Source organism: Heptranchias perlo, chromosome 35, assembly GCF_035084215.1.
Source record: "Heptranchias perlo isolate sHepPer1 chromosome 35, sHepPer1.hap1, whole genome shotgun sequence".
In the NCBI taxonomy this organism is placed as follows: Eukaryota; Metazoa; Chordata; class Chondrichthyes; order Hexanchiformes; family Hexanchidae; genus Heptranchias; species Heptranchias perlo.
In genome coordinates this window covers 15,785,176-15,802,530 of record NC_090359.1, presented here as the reverse complement: position 1 = coordinate 15,802,530, position 17,355 = coordinate 15,785,176, and the positions used below count along the sequence as shown (strand labels likewise).

Genomic DNA, 17,355 nt, shown 5'->3' with positions numbered 1-17,355 from the left:
CTCTGTGGGGAAAGGCTATCGTTTAGAGCTCTCCCGCAATTGTAAACCGAGGGGCTGCAATCAGGGAAAACCCACCTCGGGCAGAATGTAAAATACAAATTTATGTAATGAATCGTAATGTACTGCAATGAATCTGTAATCAATAAGCTTATTGATTGTAATGCAATAAGGCACCCTAGAGTGTCATGAACTGTAATTATGAACAATGTGTAACTGTATTGTTGGAATCATAATTGAACTGTACTTTATGTATCTTGCAAATTGTATAATCTGTATTGTGTATGTTTGAAATGTGATGACAACTGTATTGCAAGTAGTGTTACAAATTTTATGAATAAAGTATATTTTTTGAAAAAAAAATCTGTTCTTATCAGTTTAATATCTGATACGTCCCTTATCTGGGGACCGTATATTAATTTGATTTTTGGAACAGGGAGATGGAATAGGGGCTTGCTCCGTCCACTCCACGCATTGACCCAGTATTGCAGTGTCTCTGGGAACGGTGCACCTCCCTGTGGGGAGATATTCAAAATGAAAAACAGGTTTTTCCAGTGTCTCTGTATGTATTATTACTGAGAATAAAGTTGATATTTTGTACTTAAAAAAAAATGTGGAATAAATCCTCAATTAAAGCTGTGAAGATTAACTAGATAAATATTGAGGTGGAAATGATATTGAAGATTTCCAAACTGAACCTGAAACCTAAACTGACCAGAATTACAAAGTGACCCAGAACCCCAATCTTCTGTAGACACTTGCACGACAAGGCAAACACACAATGTTACAATCCAAAACTGACACTGAAACATAACTTGACCTAAATCCCCAAACTAACCCTTAATCAGACACTGAACCATTTCCCCAAACTGAAGCAGAACCAGAGCGAGTCACAAACCTAAACTTAACCAGAACCCAACAATGACTCTGAACAAAACAAGCAACAACTCTCAATCTGATCCTCAAACCTAAACAACACGGTGCCCAACACTGGAAGACCCTAAACTCACATACAAACCTCAAATAAACCAGGAACTGTAAAATGACCCAGAGACACAAACCCTACCTGAACCCAAACGAAACTGAATTGAACATGAATGCCCAAACTTCTGAACAACCTCAACTTGATCTGGAACATAAAAGTGCCCTGGAATCCTGAACATACACAGAACTCACTGTGAACAAGAGCCCTCTGCCCTTCTTGAGACCCTCTGATCCAAAGTACTTTAGAGACCAAAAACACTAAGCTGCACAAAACCCTAAATCAGCTCACGAACCCCGAGTGACCCAGAAACTTAAACTGACCTGGAACCCGAAACTGATCCAGAATCCCAAAAGTGACAGGTACCCTAAACTGACCATCAACGAAATACTGAGTCAGAACCTGAAAATGATCCAGAATCTTACATTCAACATAACTACAAAGTAACCCACAATTCTAAACTCACATTAAGCCCCAAATTAATATGTAAATTGAAATGACTGGATACCCTAAACATGCCAAAACCCAGTGATCCAGAGCCCTAAATCGAAGATAAAACCCTAAACCTGTACCGAAACATAAACTGACCCAGACCCTCATACTGACACTTTCCGTAGCCTAAATTGTTGCAGTTCCAAAGGAACTCGAGTCAATCCAAGAGCTCCGGTCCTCTGGATTTCCCTCTCAGAGTGGAAGAACGTTAAACTGTTCCAGAATCCTAAACTGACCTGGAACCCGGAAACAAAGCAAAATTGCAACCAACTCAGAATCACAGGCTGATCTAAACCCTAAACTGATCCATTATCCTGAACGGACTCAGAATATTAAAATACAGCAAACCCAAAGCAGACCCGAAACACCAAGCAGACCTGGAAACCCGACCTGGCCCAGAACCCGAGCTGACTCCACTGGTTCACTTGTTAGTTCTGTCGTTTGTTTCAGGCTCTTCTGCTGTTTTTGAGATATGATGTAATGTTAGGGATCATCGAGATCAGTCTGTGAGTATCAGTCTTTGCCGGGGTCCTGTGGAATATTTTGCAGTGCTGGGTGTTTTTGGATGTGTGGAGAATGTTAGTCTTCAGGGTCCTGAGTTAATTGGAGCTCTTATGGTCAGTTTGTGTGCAGCATGTTACTACCAGATACTGAGCCAGAAACTCAAAACAACACAGAATCTCAAATTGACCAAACTAACCCAGAATATAAAACTGAACTGGGACCCTGAACCAATCCCAATTCTAAAGTGACCAACTCGTGTAAAATGAATTATAAACATAAAGAAAAGCCAAGAACCCAAATTTGTGTTGAAACTGAAAACAAGCCCAGAATCCAAGATTGAACCAAAGTCTTACACTGATTCATCAGCCTAAAAATATTCAACGCACGAAACATATCTCGAACCCAGAATGAACCCACATGACGAGGCTGACACCGAAGGCTGAGCGTCAGAGATTTCTACAATCCCTCAGTGTTGGCATCAGTCTGGGCGTGTTGAGTCATCAGAGATCATTGTCTATGTTTGTTGTTCTGTGTCAGTTTGTGGGTGTTGTGGTTTGGGGTTTCTCTGCTCAGTATTGGGGTAATGTGCACTGTTTAAGGTCCGTTTACAGATGCTGTGGTTTGCTGTGACAGTGCAGTTATCATTTTACAGGATGCAGAAGCCCAATGTGTGATGCGATCGTTAGCTTTGGGTGTTTGATCAATGTGTGGATGGTGAGGTAAGTGTGTGGGGGCTGGGTCAGTTTCTGGGTATTGTGTTTTTTTTGCGGATGATGTGATCGGTTTGGGGCATATTGTGGACAGCTTTAGGATGCTGACTCATTTGGGGAGATGGGATAGTCAGTCATTGAACACTGCCTCAGTTATGGTCCCTGAACCCAGTTTGCAGTACCAGAGTCAGTTTCAGGGTGCTGTGGTCAGTTTCAGAGATACATGGTATTAGCTTGAGGTGCTGTATTAGCTTGAGGTGCTGGGCCAGTTAGAGGTACTGTACTACTTGAAGAGCTAGGTTAGGTTAAGGTGCTGGACTAACTTGAGGTGCTAGGTTAGCTTGAGGTATTGGATTAGTTTGGAGGCTGTATTATTTTGAAGTATTAGGTTATTTTGAGGTTCTGGGCTGGTCTGAGGTGCTGTTTTTGCTTGAGGTATTAGATTATGTTGAGGTGCTGGATTACTTAGGGCAGCAGCTTAAGTTTGAGGTAATCTATTTACTGCAAGTGCAGTTTTAGCTTAAGTTACTGGGTTAGTTGGAGGTGCTGTATTGGATTGAGCTGCTGGGATAGTTTCAGCTTTTGTAAATGTCTGAGGTTCTTGATCAGTATGTTTCCAGCCTAATGAGGAAGGAAGCAGTGCTGGATCTAGTTCTGGGGAATGAAGTGGAGCAAGTTTCAATGGGAGAGTGTTTTGGAAACAGTGATCACAATATGATTAGGTTTAGAGTAATTATGGAAAAGTACAAGGACAATGAAAGTTGAAGATACTTAACCGGAAGAGGGTTAAATTCAGTGAGTTGAAAAGGGATCTGGCCTTTATGGAATGGGAACAAAGATTAACAGGTAAAACAGTTAAAGAGCAAAGGGAGGCCTTCAAGGAGGAGATAGTTCAGGTACTTCATCTAAACCTATCAGCATATCCTTCTATTCTTTTCTATGTTTGACTCGTTTATCAATTATCTCCCCTTTTCTATCATAAATGTCTTTACAACATTTTTGATTTCTGCTTCTAATGTCTTATCCATCTTGTTAGTGTCAATATTGAGGCAAAGTAATGATTCCACATTTCTGCCGTTACCTGTGAGTTTACCTTGTGCATCCCTTAGTGGCCCGACCCCTATCATGATTTTCCTTTTGTTATTTATGTGTCTGTAGAATACTTTACTTTTTAAAAAGTATTTTTTGATAATTTAATTTTGTAATTCCTCTTTGCCTTCCGAATAGGTTTTTAAAACTTATTTCCTAACCTCTTCGTATTCCCTTTTGTCATCCTCTTCTTTATTGTCCAGGTGCTGAGTGTATGCCTTTTTCTTTAGTTTCAATTCTGAACTTATCTCTTTATTCATCCATGGTATTTCATTATTAGTGACAGCGTCCGTGGAACAGTATCCCAGTGAGAGACCGTGTCCGTGGAACAGTATCCCAGTGAGTGTCAGTGTCCGTGGAACTGTATCCCAGTGAGAGTCAGTGTCCATGGAACTGTATCCCAGTGAGAGTCAGTGTCCATGGAACTGTATCCCAGTGAGAGTCAGTGTCCATGGAACTGTATCCCAGTGAGTGTCAGTGTCCGTGAAACTGTATCCCAGTGTCAGTGTTCATGGAACTGTTCGCAGAGTGTGTCAGGATCCACAGAATAGTATTCGAGTGACAGACAATGTCCATGGAACTGAGAGAGTAGGTCCTCATGGAACTGTTCCCCAGTGAGAGTCAGGGTGCATGGAACTGTTCCCCAGTGAGAGTCAGGGTGCATAGAACTGTTCCCCAGTGAGAGTCAGGGTGCATAGAACTGTACCCCAGTGAGAGCCAGAGTGCACAGAACTGTACCCCAGTGAGAGTCAGAGTGTACAGAACTGTACCTCAGTGAGAGTAGGTGCCCATGGAAATGTACCCAGTGAGAATCATCGCCCATGGAACTGTACCCCAGTGAGAATCATCGCCCATGGGACTGTACCCCAGTGACTGTCAGGGTCCATGGAACTGTACCCCAGTGACTGTCAGGGTCCATGGAACTGTACCCCAGTGACTGTCAGGGTCCATGGAACTGTACCCCAGTGACTGTCAGGGTCCATGGAACTGTCCCCCAGTGACTGTCAGGGTCCATGGAACTGAATCAAGTGAGAGGAAGGGCCCATTGAACTGCACGCTCACCCTCAGGAGTAGATCATTCATTCCCGCAATTCTGTTCTGCCATTCATTTAGATCATGGCTAATCTGTATCTTAACTCTTTTTACCCATCTTGTATATAATGGGCAGCATTTTAGCACCCGCTATCGGGTGCGTTCCTGGCGGGGGGGCCCCGAAAATCGGGAAATCCCGGAGTGGGACCACGCATTTCCGGGTTCCCCACTAACGCGCCGGCGTGCGCGCGCAGCCCCCGCTGGTGGGAATCCCACAGGCAATTATAGCCAGCGGGATGCCACTTGAACGTATTTATTTTGCTTGTTCAGGTCATTAACTGACCTGATTCAGGGATTATGTGAGGAGGGGTGGGATTTTAAAGGAAACTGGGACTGTTTCCCGCACTGGGGGAAACACTCCCAGTTCAAATGGACCTGTTGCAGCTGTCAGCCTGTGGCAGCAGCAAAGGTCCATTTGACAGGTTGGGGGTGGGGGAGACCCTCACCCATTGCAGGAGGCCACTCAGTCACTTGGGACAAAGTTTGGCCTCCACCACCCTCCTCCTGACAACCAAAGTCACCAACTTGCACACTTACCCCGGGGTCCAGAGATATGTACCTACCTTGCGGACCCCCTCAGATGTACATCTTCCGGATGGGGGCTGCCGTAGCTGCAGTCATGACCTCCTCGGAGGGCGAACAGCATCACCAGCCTCACCGTCCACCTCTGACACGTGGAGCTCCACAACAGTACGCTGTGACACGTCCACCTGTACAGCAGGAGGGCGGGCTACCGCAGAGAGAGATGCGTCGCAGAGGGCACTACCCTCGCCACAGGGTCCACAGACCGAGGCTCAGCTTCCTGGACCTCTCTGAGCAGCAGTGCACACGGAGGCTCAGAGTCACTCGACATGTAGTCGTGGACATCTGCAGCCTCCTTCATGCCAAGCTGCTCCTGGCTGGCCCGAGCACCATCTTCTTACCTGTCGCTGTCAAAGTCACCACTGCCCTCAACAACTTCTCCTCCGCATCCTTCCAGGGTGCAACCGGGGACATCGCTGACGTCTCTCAGCCGTCTGCAAAAAAGAGTCCTGCAAATACACCTACACCCACTCTGCAGTGACACAATGGGTGGCATCAGTTGTGGGTCTTCATAGTGATCCTCAGGAAAGGGCATTATTGCACAAACCAGACAAGATTCGCGAAGACATGGCAGCAGTGGTGCCAATATAATCTGTGATGTGAGTTGCTCAGAAATTAAATACAGGTAAACACCATGACAAACCCTCAAACACCCTTGTGCATCCCCTTCATGCTCACGACACGTTTGCCTTACGCTTCCTGCTGCACATATGTGATGCATGCCCTGTGGCTGCAGCACAGGTAGTGGCAGGTTGAGTGAGGCTGACTGTGAAAGAGATGCATGAGAGGGTGAGTATGAGATAGAGCCATGATATTGTATGAGGATTGGGTTGAGTGGTAGTGGCGGGATGAGTACTGGCGAGGTGAGTAGGTGCAGGTAAGATGAGGATGAGGTTTGAGTGGGTATGAGGGGTGATGTGACAGAGTAGTGTAGGCAGTGCAGAAGGAGGTGTGGGGTGGGGGCAGTGATGTGGCAGATGGAGTGTAGGGGAATGAGTAAGTGTACTCACTTTGGCTGACCTACTGAGGTCATTGGAGCGCCTCCTGCACTGTATGCAGGTGGGCGATATGTTGGTGGTGCTGGTGACCTCCTCTGCCACCTCGAGCCAGGCCTTCCCGGTGGCAGAGGCAGGCCGCTTCCTCCCGCCCGTCGGGGGGGCGGGGGGGGGGGGACGATCTCGGTCCTCCCCCTTCACCTCACCCCATGTATTGATACCTGGACTGAGGCATCATTAAACTGGGAGCAGCCTTCCCCCTGGGCTGCTCCATGCTGCAATTTTTTCTATTTGTTGCAGCATGTGTCAGTGGAGGACTGCCCCTTTAAATAGAGCTCCTCCAGCTGACGGATCTGACTGTGCACGCGCAGTCCGCCCGACGGGCAGATCAGCAGTGGGGATCCCGGAAGACCAGGTAAGTGGATCCATTTATGCTACGATCGCGCGGGGAGCTGACTGATTTCACCGGGCGCGTTACCCACGTGCCCGATAGCCCCCCCGCCGAGAATCCGCAGCCCTGGTAACACCGGGCCCAATGTATTTGGATTAGATGTCAATTATCTTCAATCTGTTTTTTTCTGGTTATCAACCCTCCTGTCAGTGGAAACAATTTCTCCTTATTTACTCAAAGGTCAGTTTATTTTTTAAACTTACCTCAGTGTGTCTTGCAGGCTTCTCGACAGGTTCCCCCTGTGGGGTGGCCTCCCTGCTCAGAAGTGGGTTAAATTTCAGGGGTTATGATGTGATCGAGGAGTCCGGCGGGAGACTCGTTAAACGCCAAGATGAGTGGCGTTAAAACGGCCGATTGACGGGAATGGAGCAGGAAATGGAGCTGCTCCATTTTAACTGCTCCTGTGATCAGGGAGAGTTAAAATCACCCTGTTTCACATTGCATGATAGTCCACATGTGCCACTGGAGGGAAAGCTATAACTGCAAGTTATTCTTGCAGGTGTTATGAATGAGTTCGGGTCTATTCGTAACTATTCACCACATTACTAGTCAATGAAACAATGCATTACTTTGCTTTTAAGTCATACTCCATCTAAAACAAGGGTACGTTTTAATATCTGCGTCTGTCTCTCCCATGTCTGTCTGTCTGTCTCTCCCGTGTCTCCGTCTGTGTCTCCTGTCACTCACACATATATTGTGGGGAAAGGCCTGTCGCAATTAAGCCTCAGGCCCTCTCCATCCAAAATAGTGCCATGGTATTTGCCACCTTTTCTGAGGGTGCCTCTGTGTATAAATGTGCCAAGGATCACATGCCAGGCACTGGACTTATGTGGCACATCACCTGTTCTCATTATAATGGACACATTTCAGCTGGCAGAAAGGTACAGGGAGAAATATGTGTTGCTTAATCACCCCTCTGCACCAACAATGTTTCAGTGAGTGATGGGGAGATGGGCTGAGATTTATAAATAGACTTGCAGTACATTCTCTCTCTCTCTCTCTCTCTCTCTGGTGTATAATAGAAATGAGTCACAGTGACAGGAGCAGAAAACTGCTTGGATAGAGGATCTGACACAACACATTCAAGCTGGCGATGACTGGTGTGGCAGGATTGTAAATTTAAAGGGACATTACCATTTGGCTGGAGAGTTTTTAAGGGAAACGCGACTCCTCGAAGAGTTCACTTCTACCCGCCTGATAAGTTGGCTGTGGTGGACAATTTTCTCCGTGTGGACAATATATTTGCTGAATTGTAAACTACTCCACAGTGATGAACACTGAGCCTCGGTCATTTCTATATCTGAGGCCATTTCTCCCCTTCTCTGGGTCTTCGACCTCCACCATTGCTGGTCTGAATCCAGCCACGAGAAGAGGGTGTAAGAGCAACCTGGGCAATTCTCCCTTGATCTCCCCCCACCACCTGTGGAGAGTCCCTGCCTCCCTGGCCCAGCCTTTGCTTGGTATCTTCCCCAGTGGTAAGGTCGGGTTTAGAAACATGGCAGGTGGGTGAAAACCCGTATCTTACTGCTGGACCGGTCTTTTAAATTCAATTATAATTTTTATCCCTCAACCAACATCACTAAAACAGATGATCTGGTCATTATCACATTGCTGTTTGTGGGACCTTACTGTGTTCAATGTACTGCCGTGTTTCCGACAGTAAAGCAGCAACTAGACTTTAAAAGTACTTAATTGGTAGAGGAACCATCCAGGGAACAGGCTATTTTAGATCTCGTATTGTGTAATGAGACAGGGTTAATTAATAAACTTATAGTAATGGATCCTCTGGGGGAGAGTGAACATAATACGATAGAATTTCATATTCAGTTTGAGAGTGATGTGGTTAAGTCCGAAACTAGGGTCTGAAACAAACAAAGCCAATTATGTAGGTTTGAGGGGCGAGTTGGCTGAGGTAGATTGGGAAATTAGATTAAAAGATATAACGGCAGACAAACAATGGCAAATATTTAAAGAAATGATTCATAATTCTCAACTAATATACATTCCCTTGAGGAATAAAACTCCACGGGAAAAGTGGTACAATTGTGGCTAATTAGAGAATTTAAGGATAATATTAGATGAAAAGCAGAGGCTTACAATGTAGTCAAAAAGCGTAGTTAGCCTGAGGATTGGGAGAGTTTTAGAAATCAGCAAAGGATGACCAAAAATTCATAAAGAGGGAGAAAATTGAATCTGACAGTAAACCAACAAGAAATATAAAAACAGATTGTAAGAGCTTCCACAAGTATGTGAAAAGGAAGAGATGAGTGAAAGTAATCGTGGGTCCCTTAGAGGCAGAGACAGAAGAAATTATAATGGGGAGTAAGGAAATGGCAGAGATGTGAAACAAATATTTTGTATCTGTCGTCACAGCAGATGACACAAAAAACATACCGGAAACAGTGGGGAACCAAGGGCCTAATGAGAGTGAGGAACTTAAAGTAATTAATATTAGTAAAGAAAAAGTACTGGAGAAATTAATGGGACTGAAAGCCGAGAAACCCCCTGGACCTGATGGCCGACATCCTCGGGTTTTAAAAGAGGTGACTGCAGAGATAGTGGATGCATTGGTTGTGATCTTACAGAATTCCCCAGATTCTAGAATGGTCCCTGTGGATTGCAAGGCAGCAAATGTAACCGCGCCATTTAAGAAAGGAGTGAGAGAGAAAAGAGGGAACTCTTGGCTAGTTAGCTTGACATCAATAGTTAGGGAAAATGCTGGAATCTATCATTAAGGACGTAGTAACAGGGCACCTAGAAAATCAAAATATGATTAGGCAGAGTCATACGGTTTACTCTTCGAGTCATAGAAAGATTACAGCATGGAAGGAGGCCATTCAGCCCATCCAGTCCATGTCAGCTCTGTGCAAGAGCAATCCAGCTAGTCCCATTCCCCCGCCCTATCCCCGTAGCCCTGAAAATTTTTTACTTTCAACTACTTATCCAGTTCCCTTTTAAAGGCCATGATTGAATCTGCCTCCACCACCCCCTCAGGCAGCGCATTCCAGATCATAACCACTCGCTGTGTAAAAAAGTTTCACATCATATCACCTTCGGTTCTTTTGCCAATCACCTTAAATCTATGCCCTCTGGTTCTTGACCCTTCAGCCAATGGGAACAGTTTCTCTCTGGACCCTTTATGATTTTGAATACCTCTATCAACTCTCCTCTCAACCTTCTCTGTTCCAAAGAGAACAACCCCAGCTTCTCCAGTCTATCCACATAATTAAAGTATTTCATCCCTGGAATCATTCTAGTAAATCTCTTCTGCACCCTCTCTGAGGCCTTCACATCTTTACTAAAGTGCAGTGCCCAGAACTGGACACAATATTCCAGTTGTGGTCGAACCAGTATTTTATAAAGGTTCATCATGACTTCCTTACTTTTGTACTCTATGCCTCTATTTATAAAGCCCAGGGCTCATCTGCTTTTTTAACCGCTTTCTCAACCTGCCCTGCCAGCTTCAACGATTTGTGCACAAATACCCCCAGATCTCTCTTTTCCTGTACCCCTTTTAGAATTTTGCCCTCTAGTTTATATTGCCTCTCCTCGTTGCTACCGAAATGTATCACCTCACATTTATCTGGGTTAAATTTCATCTGCCACGTTTCCGCCCATGCCACTAGCCTGTCTATATCCTCTTGAAGTCTATCACTATCCTCTGCACTGTACACTACCCTTCCAAGTCTCGTGTCATCTGCAAATTTGAAAATGTGCCCTGTACATCCGAGTCCAAGTCCTTAATATATATCAAGAAAAGCAGTAGTCCCAGAACCAACTCCTGGGGAACACCACTATGCACCTCCCTCCAGCCCGAAAAACAACCGGTCACCACTACTCTCTGTTTCCTGTCACTTAGCCAATTCTGTGTCCATGTTGTTATTGCCCCCTTTATTCCATGGGCCACAACCTCGATGACAAGCCTACCATGTGGCACTTTATCAAACGCCTTTTGAAAGTCCAAAGACACAAAATAAACCGCATTTCCCTCATCTACCCTCTCTGTTAGGTTAGTTAAACACGATTTGCCTTGAACAAATCCGTGTTGGCTTTCTCTGATCAATCCACACTCGTCGAAGTGACTGTTAATTCTGTCCAGTATTATTGTTTCCAGAAGTTTCCCCACCACCGAGATTAAACTGACTGGCCTGTTATTGCTGGGTTTATCCTTACACTCTTTTTTGAACAAGGGTGTAACATTTGCAATTTTCCAATCCTCTGGCACCACTCCCGTATCCAAGGTTGTTTGGAAGATTATGGCCAGTACCTCTGCAATTTCCCCCCTTACTTCCCTCAGCATCCTCGGGTGCATCCCATCCAGACCAGTTGACTTATCTATTTTAAGTACAGCCAGCCTTTCTAGTACCTCTTCTTTATCAATTTTTAGCCCATCCAGTATTTTAACAATATCTTCCTTTACCGAGACTCTGGCAGCATCTTCTTCCTTGGTAAAGACAGATGCAAAGTATTCATTTAATACCTCAGCCATGCCCACTGCCTCCATGAGTAGATCTCCGTTATGGTCCATAATCAGCCCCACCCCTCCTCGTTTTACCTGTTTACTGTTAACATATCTGTAGAAGACTTTTGGATTCCCTTTTATGTTGGTCGCTAGTCTATTCTCATACTCTCTCTTTGCTCCTCTTATTTCCTTTTCACTTCCCCTCTGAACTTTCTATATTCTGCCTGGTTCTCACTTGTTTTATCAACCTGATACCTGCCATACACCACTTTTTTCCGCTTCGTCTTATTCTCTATCTCCGTTGTCATCCAGGGAGCTCTGGCTTTAGTTGCCCTACCTTTCTCCCTCATTGGAATGTACTTTGTCTGTACCCGAATTATCTCCTCTTTAAAGGCCGCCCACTGTTCAATTACAGTTTTCCCTGCCAATCTATGATTCCAATTAACCCGGGCCAGATCTGTTCTCATCCCACTGAAATTGGCCCTCCTCCAGAAAGGGATGGACTGCAGACAGAGAGATCTAGGGACGGGGCAAAACACGGGGATTGTGTCGAAAATGTGTCCGAGAAATTAAAAGGAGAGCAGGGTCAGGCACAGAGAGAAAGTGGATGGGGACGGAGTGGGAGGGAAGAGAGAGGGTAAAGAGCGATTGATGGGGATGACAGAGAGGGATGAGAAGGAATGGAGAGAGGGAGGGGTAAGGAAACAGAGTAAGGTGGACGCAGAGATGAGAACTCGGTTGGGAGAGAATAGGAGATGGGGAGCAAGGGAGAGGGATGCGGAGCAAGTGAAATGGGACAAGGAGGAAGTGAGAGAAACCAGCATGCAGAGACTGGGCGGCACAAAAGCAGGGGAAACAGGAATAGTGAGAGAGGTCAAGGGACAGACCGACCGTGAGTGAGCAAGTGAAGCAAACAGGCAGGTTGGAGACAGAAAGGGAGACAGACAGGTAGATAGACAGACAGGCCCACAGACAGCTGTGTTCATGCTGCAGGTCAGCCATTCTTTAAGATTATCTCAGCTATTTTGATTCACAGATTATTCATTTTATTGAGATTCAGGGCATTTATTATGTTGAATTGTAGGTGATCTCATTTGCTAAATCAGTTGATCCATTTTCTGTAGCAGATCACGTGCAGCGTCCACAGTAACACTTGGCTCAATTGGTCCCCACCAAAAACACCGTTCCCTCGTCACCGACTCCATCCCTCTCCCCGGTCACTGTCTGAGGCTGAACCAGACCATTCATAACCTTGGTGTCCTATTTGACCCCGAGATGAGTTTCTGACCATATAGCCGCTCCATCACGAAGTCCGCCCACTTCCTCCTCCATAACATCGCCCGTCTCCACACCTGCCTCAGCTCATCTGCTGCTGAAACCCTTATCCATGCCTTTGTTATCTCGAGACTTGACTATTCCAATACTCTCCTGGCTGGCCTCCCATCTTCCATCCTCCATAAACTTCAGCTCGTCCAAAACTCCCGTATTTTATCTCGCACCAAGTCCCATTCACCCCATCACCCCTGTGCTCGCTGACCTACATTAGTTCCCAGTCCGGCAACACCTTGATTTTAAAATTCTCATCCTTCTTTTCAAATCTCTCCATGGCCTCGCCCCTGCCTATCTCTGTGACCTCCTCCAGCCCTACAACCCTCCAAGATCTCCACGCTCCTCTAATTCTGGCCTCACGCGCATCGACGATTTTAATCGTTCCACCATTGGCGGCCGTGTCTTCAGCTGCATTGATCCTAAGCTCTGGAATTCCTTCTCTTTCTCTCCTCCTCTAAGACGTCCCTTAAGCCTATCTCTTTGGTCAAGCTTTTGGTCACCTGTCCTAATACCTCCTTATATGGCTCGGTGTTAAATTTTGATTGATAATCACGCCTGTGAATCACCTGAGGGTGTTTTACTACATTAAAGGCGATATTGGCCAAGGTGCTTACCCCGAGGAAGGGAGGAACCATCACAGGCCGAGTCTCACTGGGCAGCTGTCCGACATCTCCTCGCGGCTGATTAGATTCCAGAATCTGTCACTGGAATACAACAGGACTATTTTTGAGACGATGATTATATTTAATTTGAATATATTTGTCATTAATGGCATTTGATTGATTTACTTTAACATTAAATTGTTCTTTTCTTTCCGCTCTTTACATGGATTAAATTCACTCACAATATCAGCTGCCAACTCCAGTTTGTGAGGGATATCAAGGATAACACTAAAGGTTTTTACAAGTATATTAAGAGAAAGAAGGTGACTCAGAGTAATGTGGTCCCTTAAAGACAGACGCAGGGGATTATAGTAATTGAAAGGGAGAGAGGGTGAAGAATTTGAAAAATTTGTACAGGAGAACTTTCTTAATTAGTATATTTCTAGCCCAACGAGGAAAGAAGCAGTGCTGGATCTAGTTTTAGGGAATGATGTAAGGCAAGTGGAGTGTATTTCAGTGAGAGAACATCTGGGTAATAGTGATCATAATATAATTAGGTTTAAAGTAATTACAGAAAGGGACAAAGAAAAATCAAAGGTGAAAATATCCAACTGAAAGAGAGCCAATTTCAGTGATTTGAGAAGGGATCGAGCACAGGTGGACTGGAAACAAAGATTGGCCAAAAAACAGTAAATGAGCAATGGCAGGTCTTCAAGGTGGAGATAGTTCGGGTATAAACCAAGGATTTTCCCATAAGGAGGAAAGATACGGCATCCAAAGCTCGAGCTCCCTGGATGACAAAGGAAATAGAGCTTAAAATAAAACAGAAAAAGGTTTATGACCACTGTCAGGTACAGAATACAGTACACAACCAGGAGAGTGTGCAGGGGGAAATTGAAAAGGATATAAGAAGGGCAAAGAGAGAATATGAGAAAAGATTAGCAAGTAACATAAATGGGAACCCAAAAACTTTTATAAAAATATGAAAAGGAAAAGGATAAAAGGAATGGTGGGGCCGGTTAGGGATAAAATAGGAAATCTGCTTGTGGAGGCAGAGGGCATGACTGAGGTACTGAATGAGGACTTTGCATCTGTCTTCACAAAAGAAGAGGATGAAGTTAATGTCGCAGTAGAGGAGGAGGGAGTAGAGATATTGGATAGGATCAAAATAGATAGAAAGGAGGTGCTAAATAGGTTGGCATCACTCAAAGTGAACAAGTCCCCCGGTCCAGGTGGGGTGCATCCCAGGCTGCTGAGGGAAGCAAGGGTGGTGATAGCAGAAGCTCTGACCACAATCTTTCAATCCTCCTTGGATATGGGAGTGGTGCCAGAGGACTGGAGGATTGCAAATGTTACACCCCTGTTCAAAAAAGGAGAGAGGGATAAAACTGGTCACTACGGGCCAGTCAGTCTAATATCAGTAGTGGGAAAACTACGAGAGACCATTGTCAAGGACAAAATTAATTCTCACTTGGAGAGGCATGGGTTAAGAAGGAACAGCCAGCACAGATTTCTTAAAGGCAAACCATGTCTGACCAACCTGATTGAATTCTTCGATGAAGTAACAGAGAGGGTCGATGGAGGTAGTGCAGTCGCTGTTGTATATATGGACTTTCAAAAGGCATTTGATAAAGAATCACATAACAGACTTATTTGGAAAACAGAGGCCCATGGGATCAAAGGAAAAAATTGGTGGTAACTTGGGTACGTAATTGGCCAGGGGAAAGGAAGCAGAGAGTCGTGGTGAACGGATGTTTTTCTGACTGGACAGAAGTATGCAGTGGGGTCCCCCAGGGGTCAGTATTAGGACCATTACTTTTCTTGTTATATAAAAATGACCTGGATTTGGGTTTCGGGAGCACAGTTTCAAAGTTTGCGACTGATACAGGACTTAGCAACGTAGTAAACAGTGAGGAGGATAGTAGCAGATTTCAGGAGGACATAGACAGACTGGTAAAATGGGCAGACACAGGGCAGATGCAATTTAAGACGGACAAGTGTGAAGTGATGCACTTTGGGAGGAACAAAGCGGACAGGCAGTATAATCTAAATGGGACTATTTTGAGGGGAGTGCAAGAACAGAGGGACCTGGGGTACATAGTCACAAATCTTTGAAGGTGGCAGGGCAAGTTGATAAGGTGGTTAAGAAAGGATATGGGAAACTTGGCTTTGTAAATAGGGGCATTGAATACAAAAACGAGGAAGTCATGCTGAACCTTTACAAATCACTGGTTAGGCCTCAGCTGGAGTATTGTGGCCAATTCTGGGCACCACACTTTAGGAAGGATGTCAAGGTCATGGAGAGCGTACAGAGGAGGTTTACCAGTATGGTACCAGGGATGAGGGACATCAGTTATGTGGAGAGGTTGGAGAAGCTGGGATTGTTCTCCTTAGAGCCGGGGATAAGGGGAGATTTAATAGAGGTGTTCAAAATCAAGTGGGGTTTTGATCGTTTCTCCCTACTTGCTCTGTTTCCTCTGGCAAGCGGGTCGGTAACCAGAGGTCGTAGATTTAAAATAATTGGCAAAAGAACTAGAGAGGAAATGAGGAGAAGTTTTTCTTCATACAGAGAGTTGTTAAGATCTGAAACGCACTCCCTGAAAGGGTGGTGGAATCAGATTCCATGGGAATTTTGAAAGGGCAATTAGACATATACTTGAAGAGGACTAATATGCAGGGTTATGGGGAAAGAGTTGGAGTGTGGGACTAAATTGGACAGCTCTTTCAAAGGCACGATGAATGGCCTCCTTCTGTTCTGTAAGTTTCTCTGAAAAGTGGGTAAAATAGTGTGAGAGAGGGAATGAGTCTCGGAGAATCTGTGTGAAGAGGGAGTGAGTCACAGAGAGTCTGTGTGAGAGAGGGAGTGAGTCACAGAGAGTCTGTGTGAGAGAGGGAGTGAGTCACAGAGAGTCTGTGTGAGAGAGGGAGTGAGTCACAGAGAGTCTGTGTGAGAGAGGGAGTGAGTCACAGAGAGTCTGTGTGAGAGAGGGAGTGAGTCACAGAGAGTCTGTGTGAGAGAGGGAGTGAGTCACAGAGAGTCTGTGTGAGAGAGGGAGTGAGTCACAGAGAGTCTGTGTGAGAGAGGGAGTGAGTCACAGAGAGTCTGTGTGAGAGAGGGAGTGAGTCACAGACAGTCTGTGTGAGAGAGGGAGTGAGTCACAGAGAGTCTGTGTGAGAGAGGGAATGAGTCTCGGAGAGTCTGAGAGTGTGTCTCGGAGAGTCTGCATCTGGATGAAGGAGAGTCTGAGAGGTAGGGTGGGAGGGAGATAGAGAGGGAGAAAGGGTTTGTGAGAACGGGCAAGAGAGAATATTGGAGACAGGAAAGAGAAACAGTCTGTGTGTAAGAGAGAGAGGAAAGGGGAAGAGAGCCTGTTTGTGCATGAGAACTTAGGGATAGAAATGTGAGAAGTTGGAGAGAAATGAGAGATTGCATGGATAAAAGGACAGAAAACTGAGAGTTGTGATTAACAGATGTTTCTTGCACTGGAAGGATTTAAACAGTGGCGATCCCCGGGGTCAGTGTTGGCACCATTGCTTTTCTCAATATCTGTGGATAGAAATGATCTGGACCTGGGTGTAGGGGGCACAATATCAAAATTTGCAGCTGCCACAAAGATAAGGAGTGAGATTAACCATGAAGAGGATTGTCAACAACTTCAGGAGGAGGCAGACAGGTGAGGAGATTGGACAGGTAGATGTCAGATGGAATTTAATGGGGAGAGATGTGAGGTGAGAAGAATAAGGAGAGGAAATAGACACTATACTGTAAAACTGTAAAAGGAGTAGAGGAGCAGAGAGATTTAGGGATTCAGATACACAAATCTTTAAAAAAGTGGGAGGACAAGTTGATAAAGCTGTTTTGCAAAAACCCCCATGGGATCCTAGGATTTATAAATAGGGGCATAGAGTATAAAAGGAAAGAGTTAATGCTACACCTGGACAAATCATGGGTCAGGCCACAGTCAGAATATTGTGTCCAGTTTTTGGTGCATTACTTCAGTAAGAATGTCGCGGCCATGGAGAGGGGCAGAAGAAATTCACTAAGATGATCCCAAGGATGAGAGTCTT

The 17,355-nt window shown here is 45.2% G+C and overlaps 1 pseudogene; it reads left to right on the top strand.

The window, feature by feature from the left end:
* Positions 1–341: 341 nt before the first annotated feature.
* On the top strand, positions 342–513 carry LOC137302597 (U2 spliceosomal RNA; annotated as a pseudogene).
* Positions 514–17,355: the final 16,842 nt, after the last annotated feature.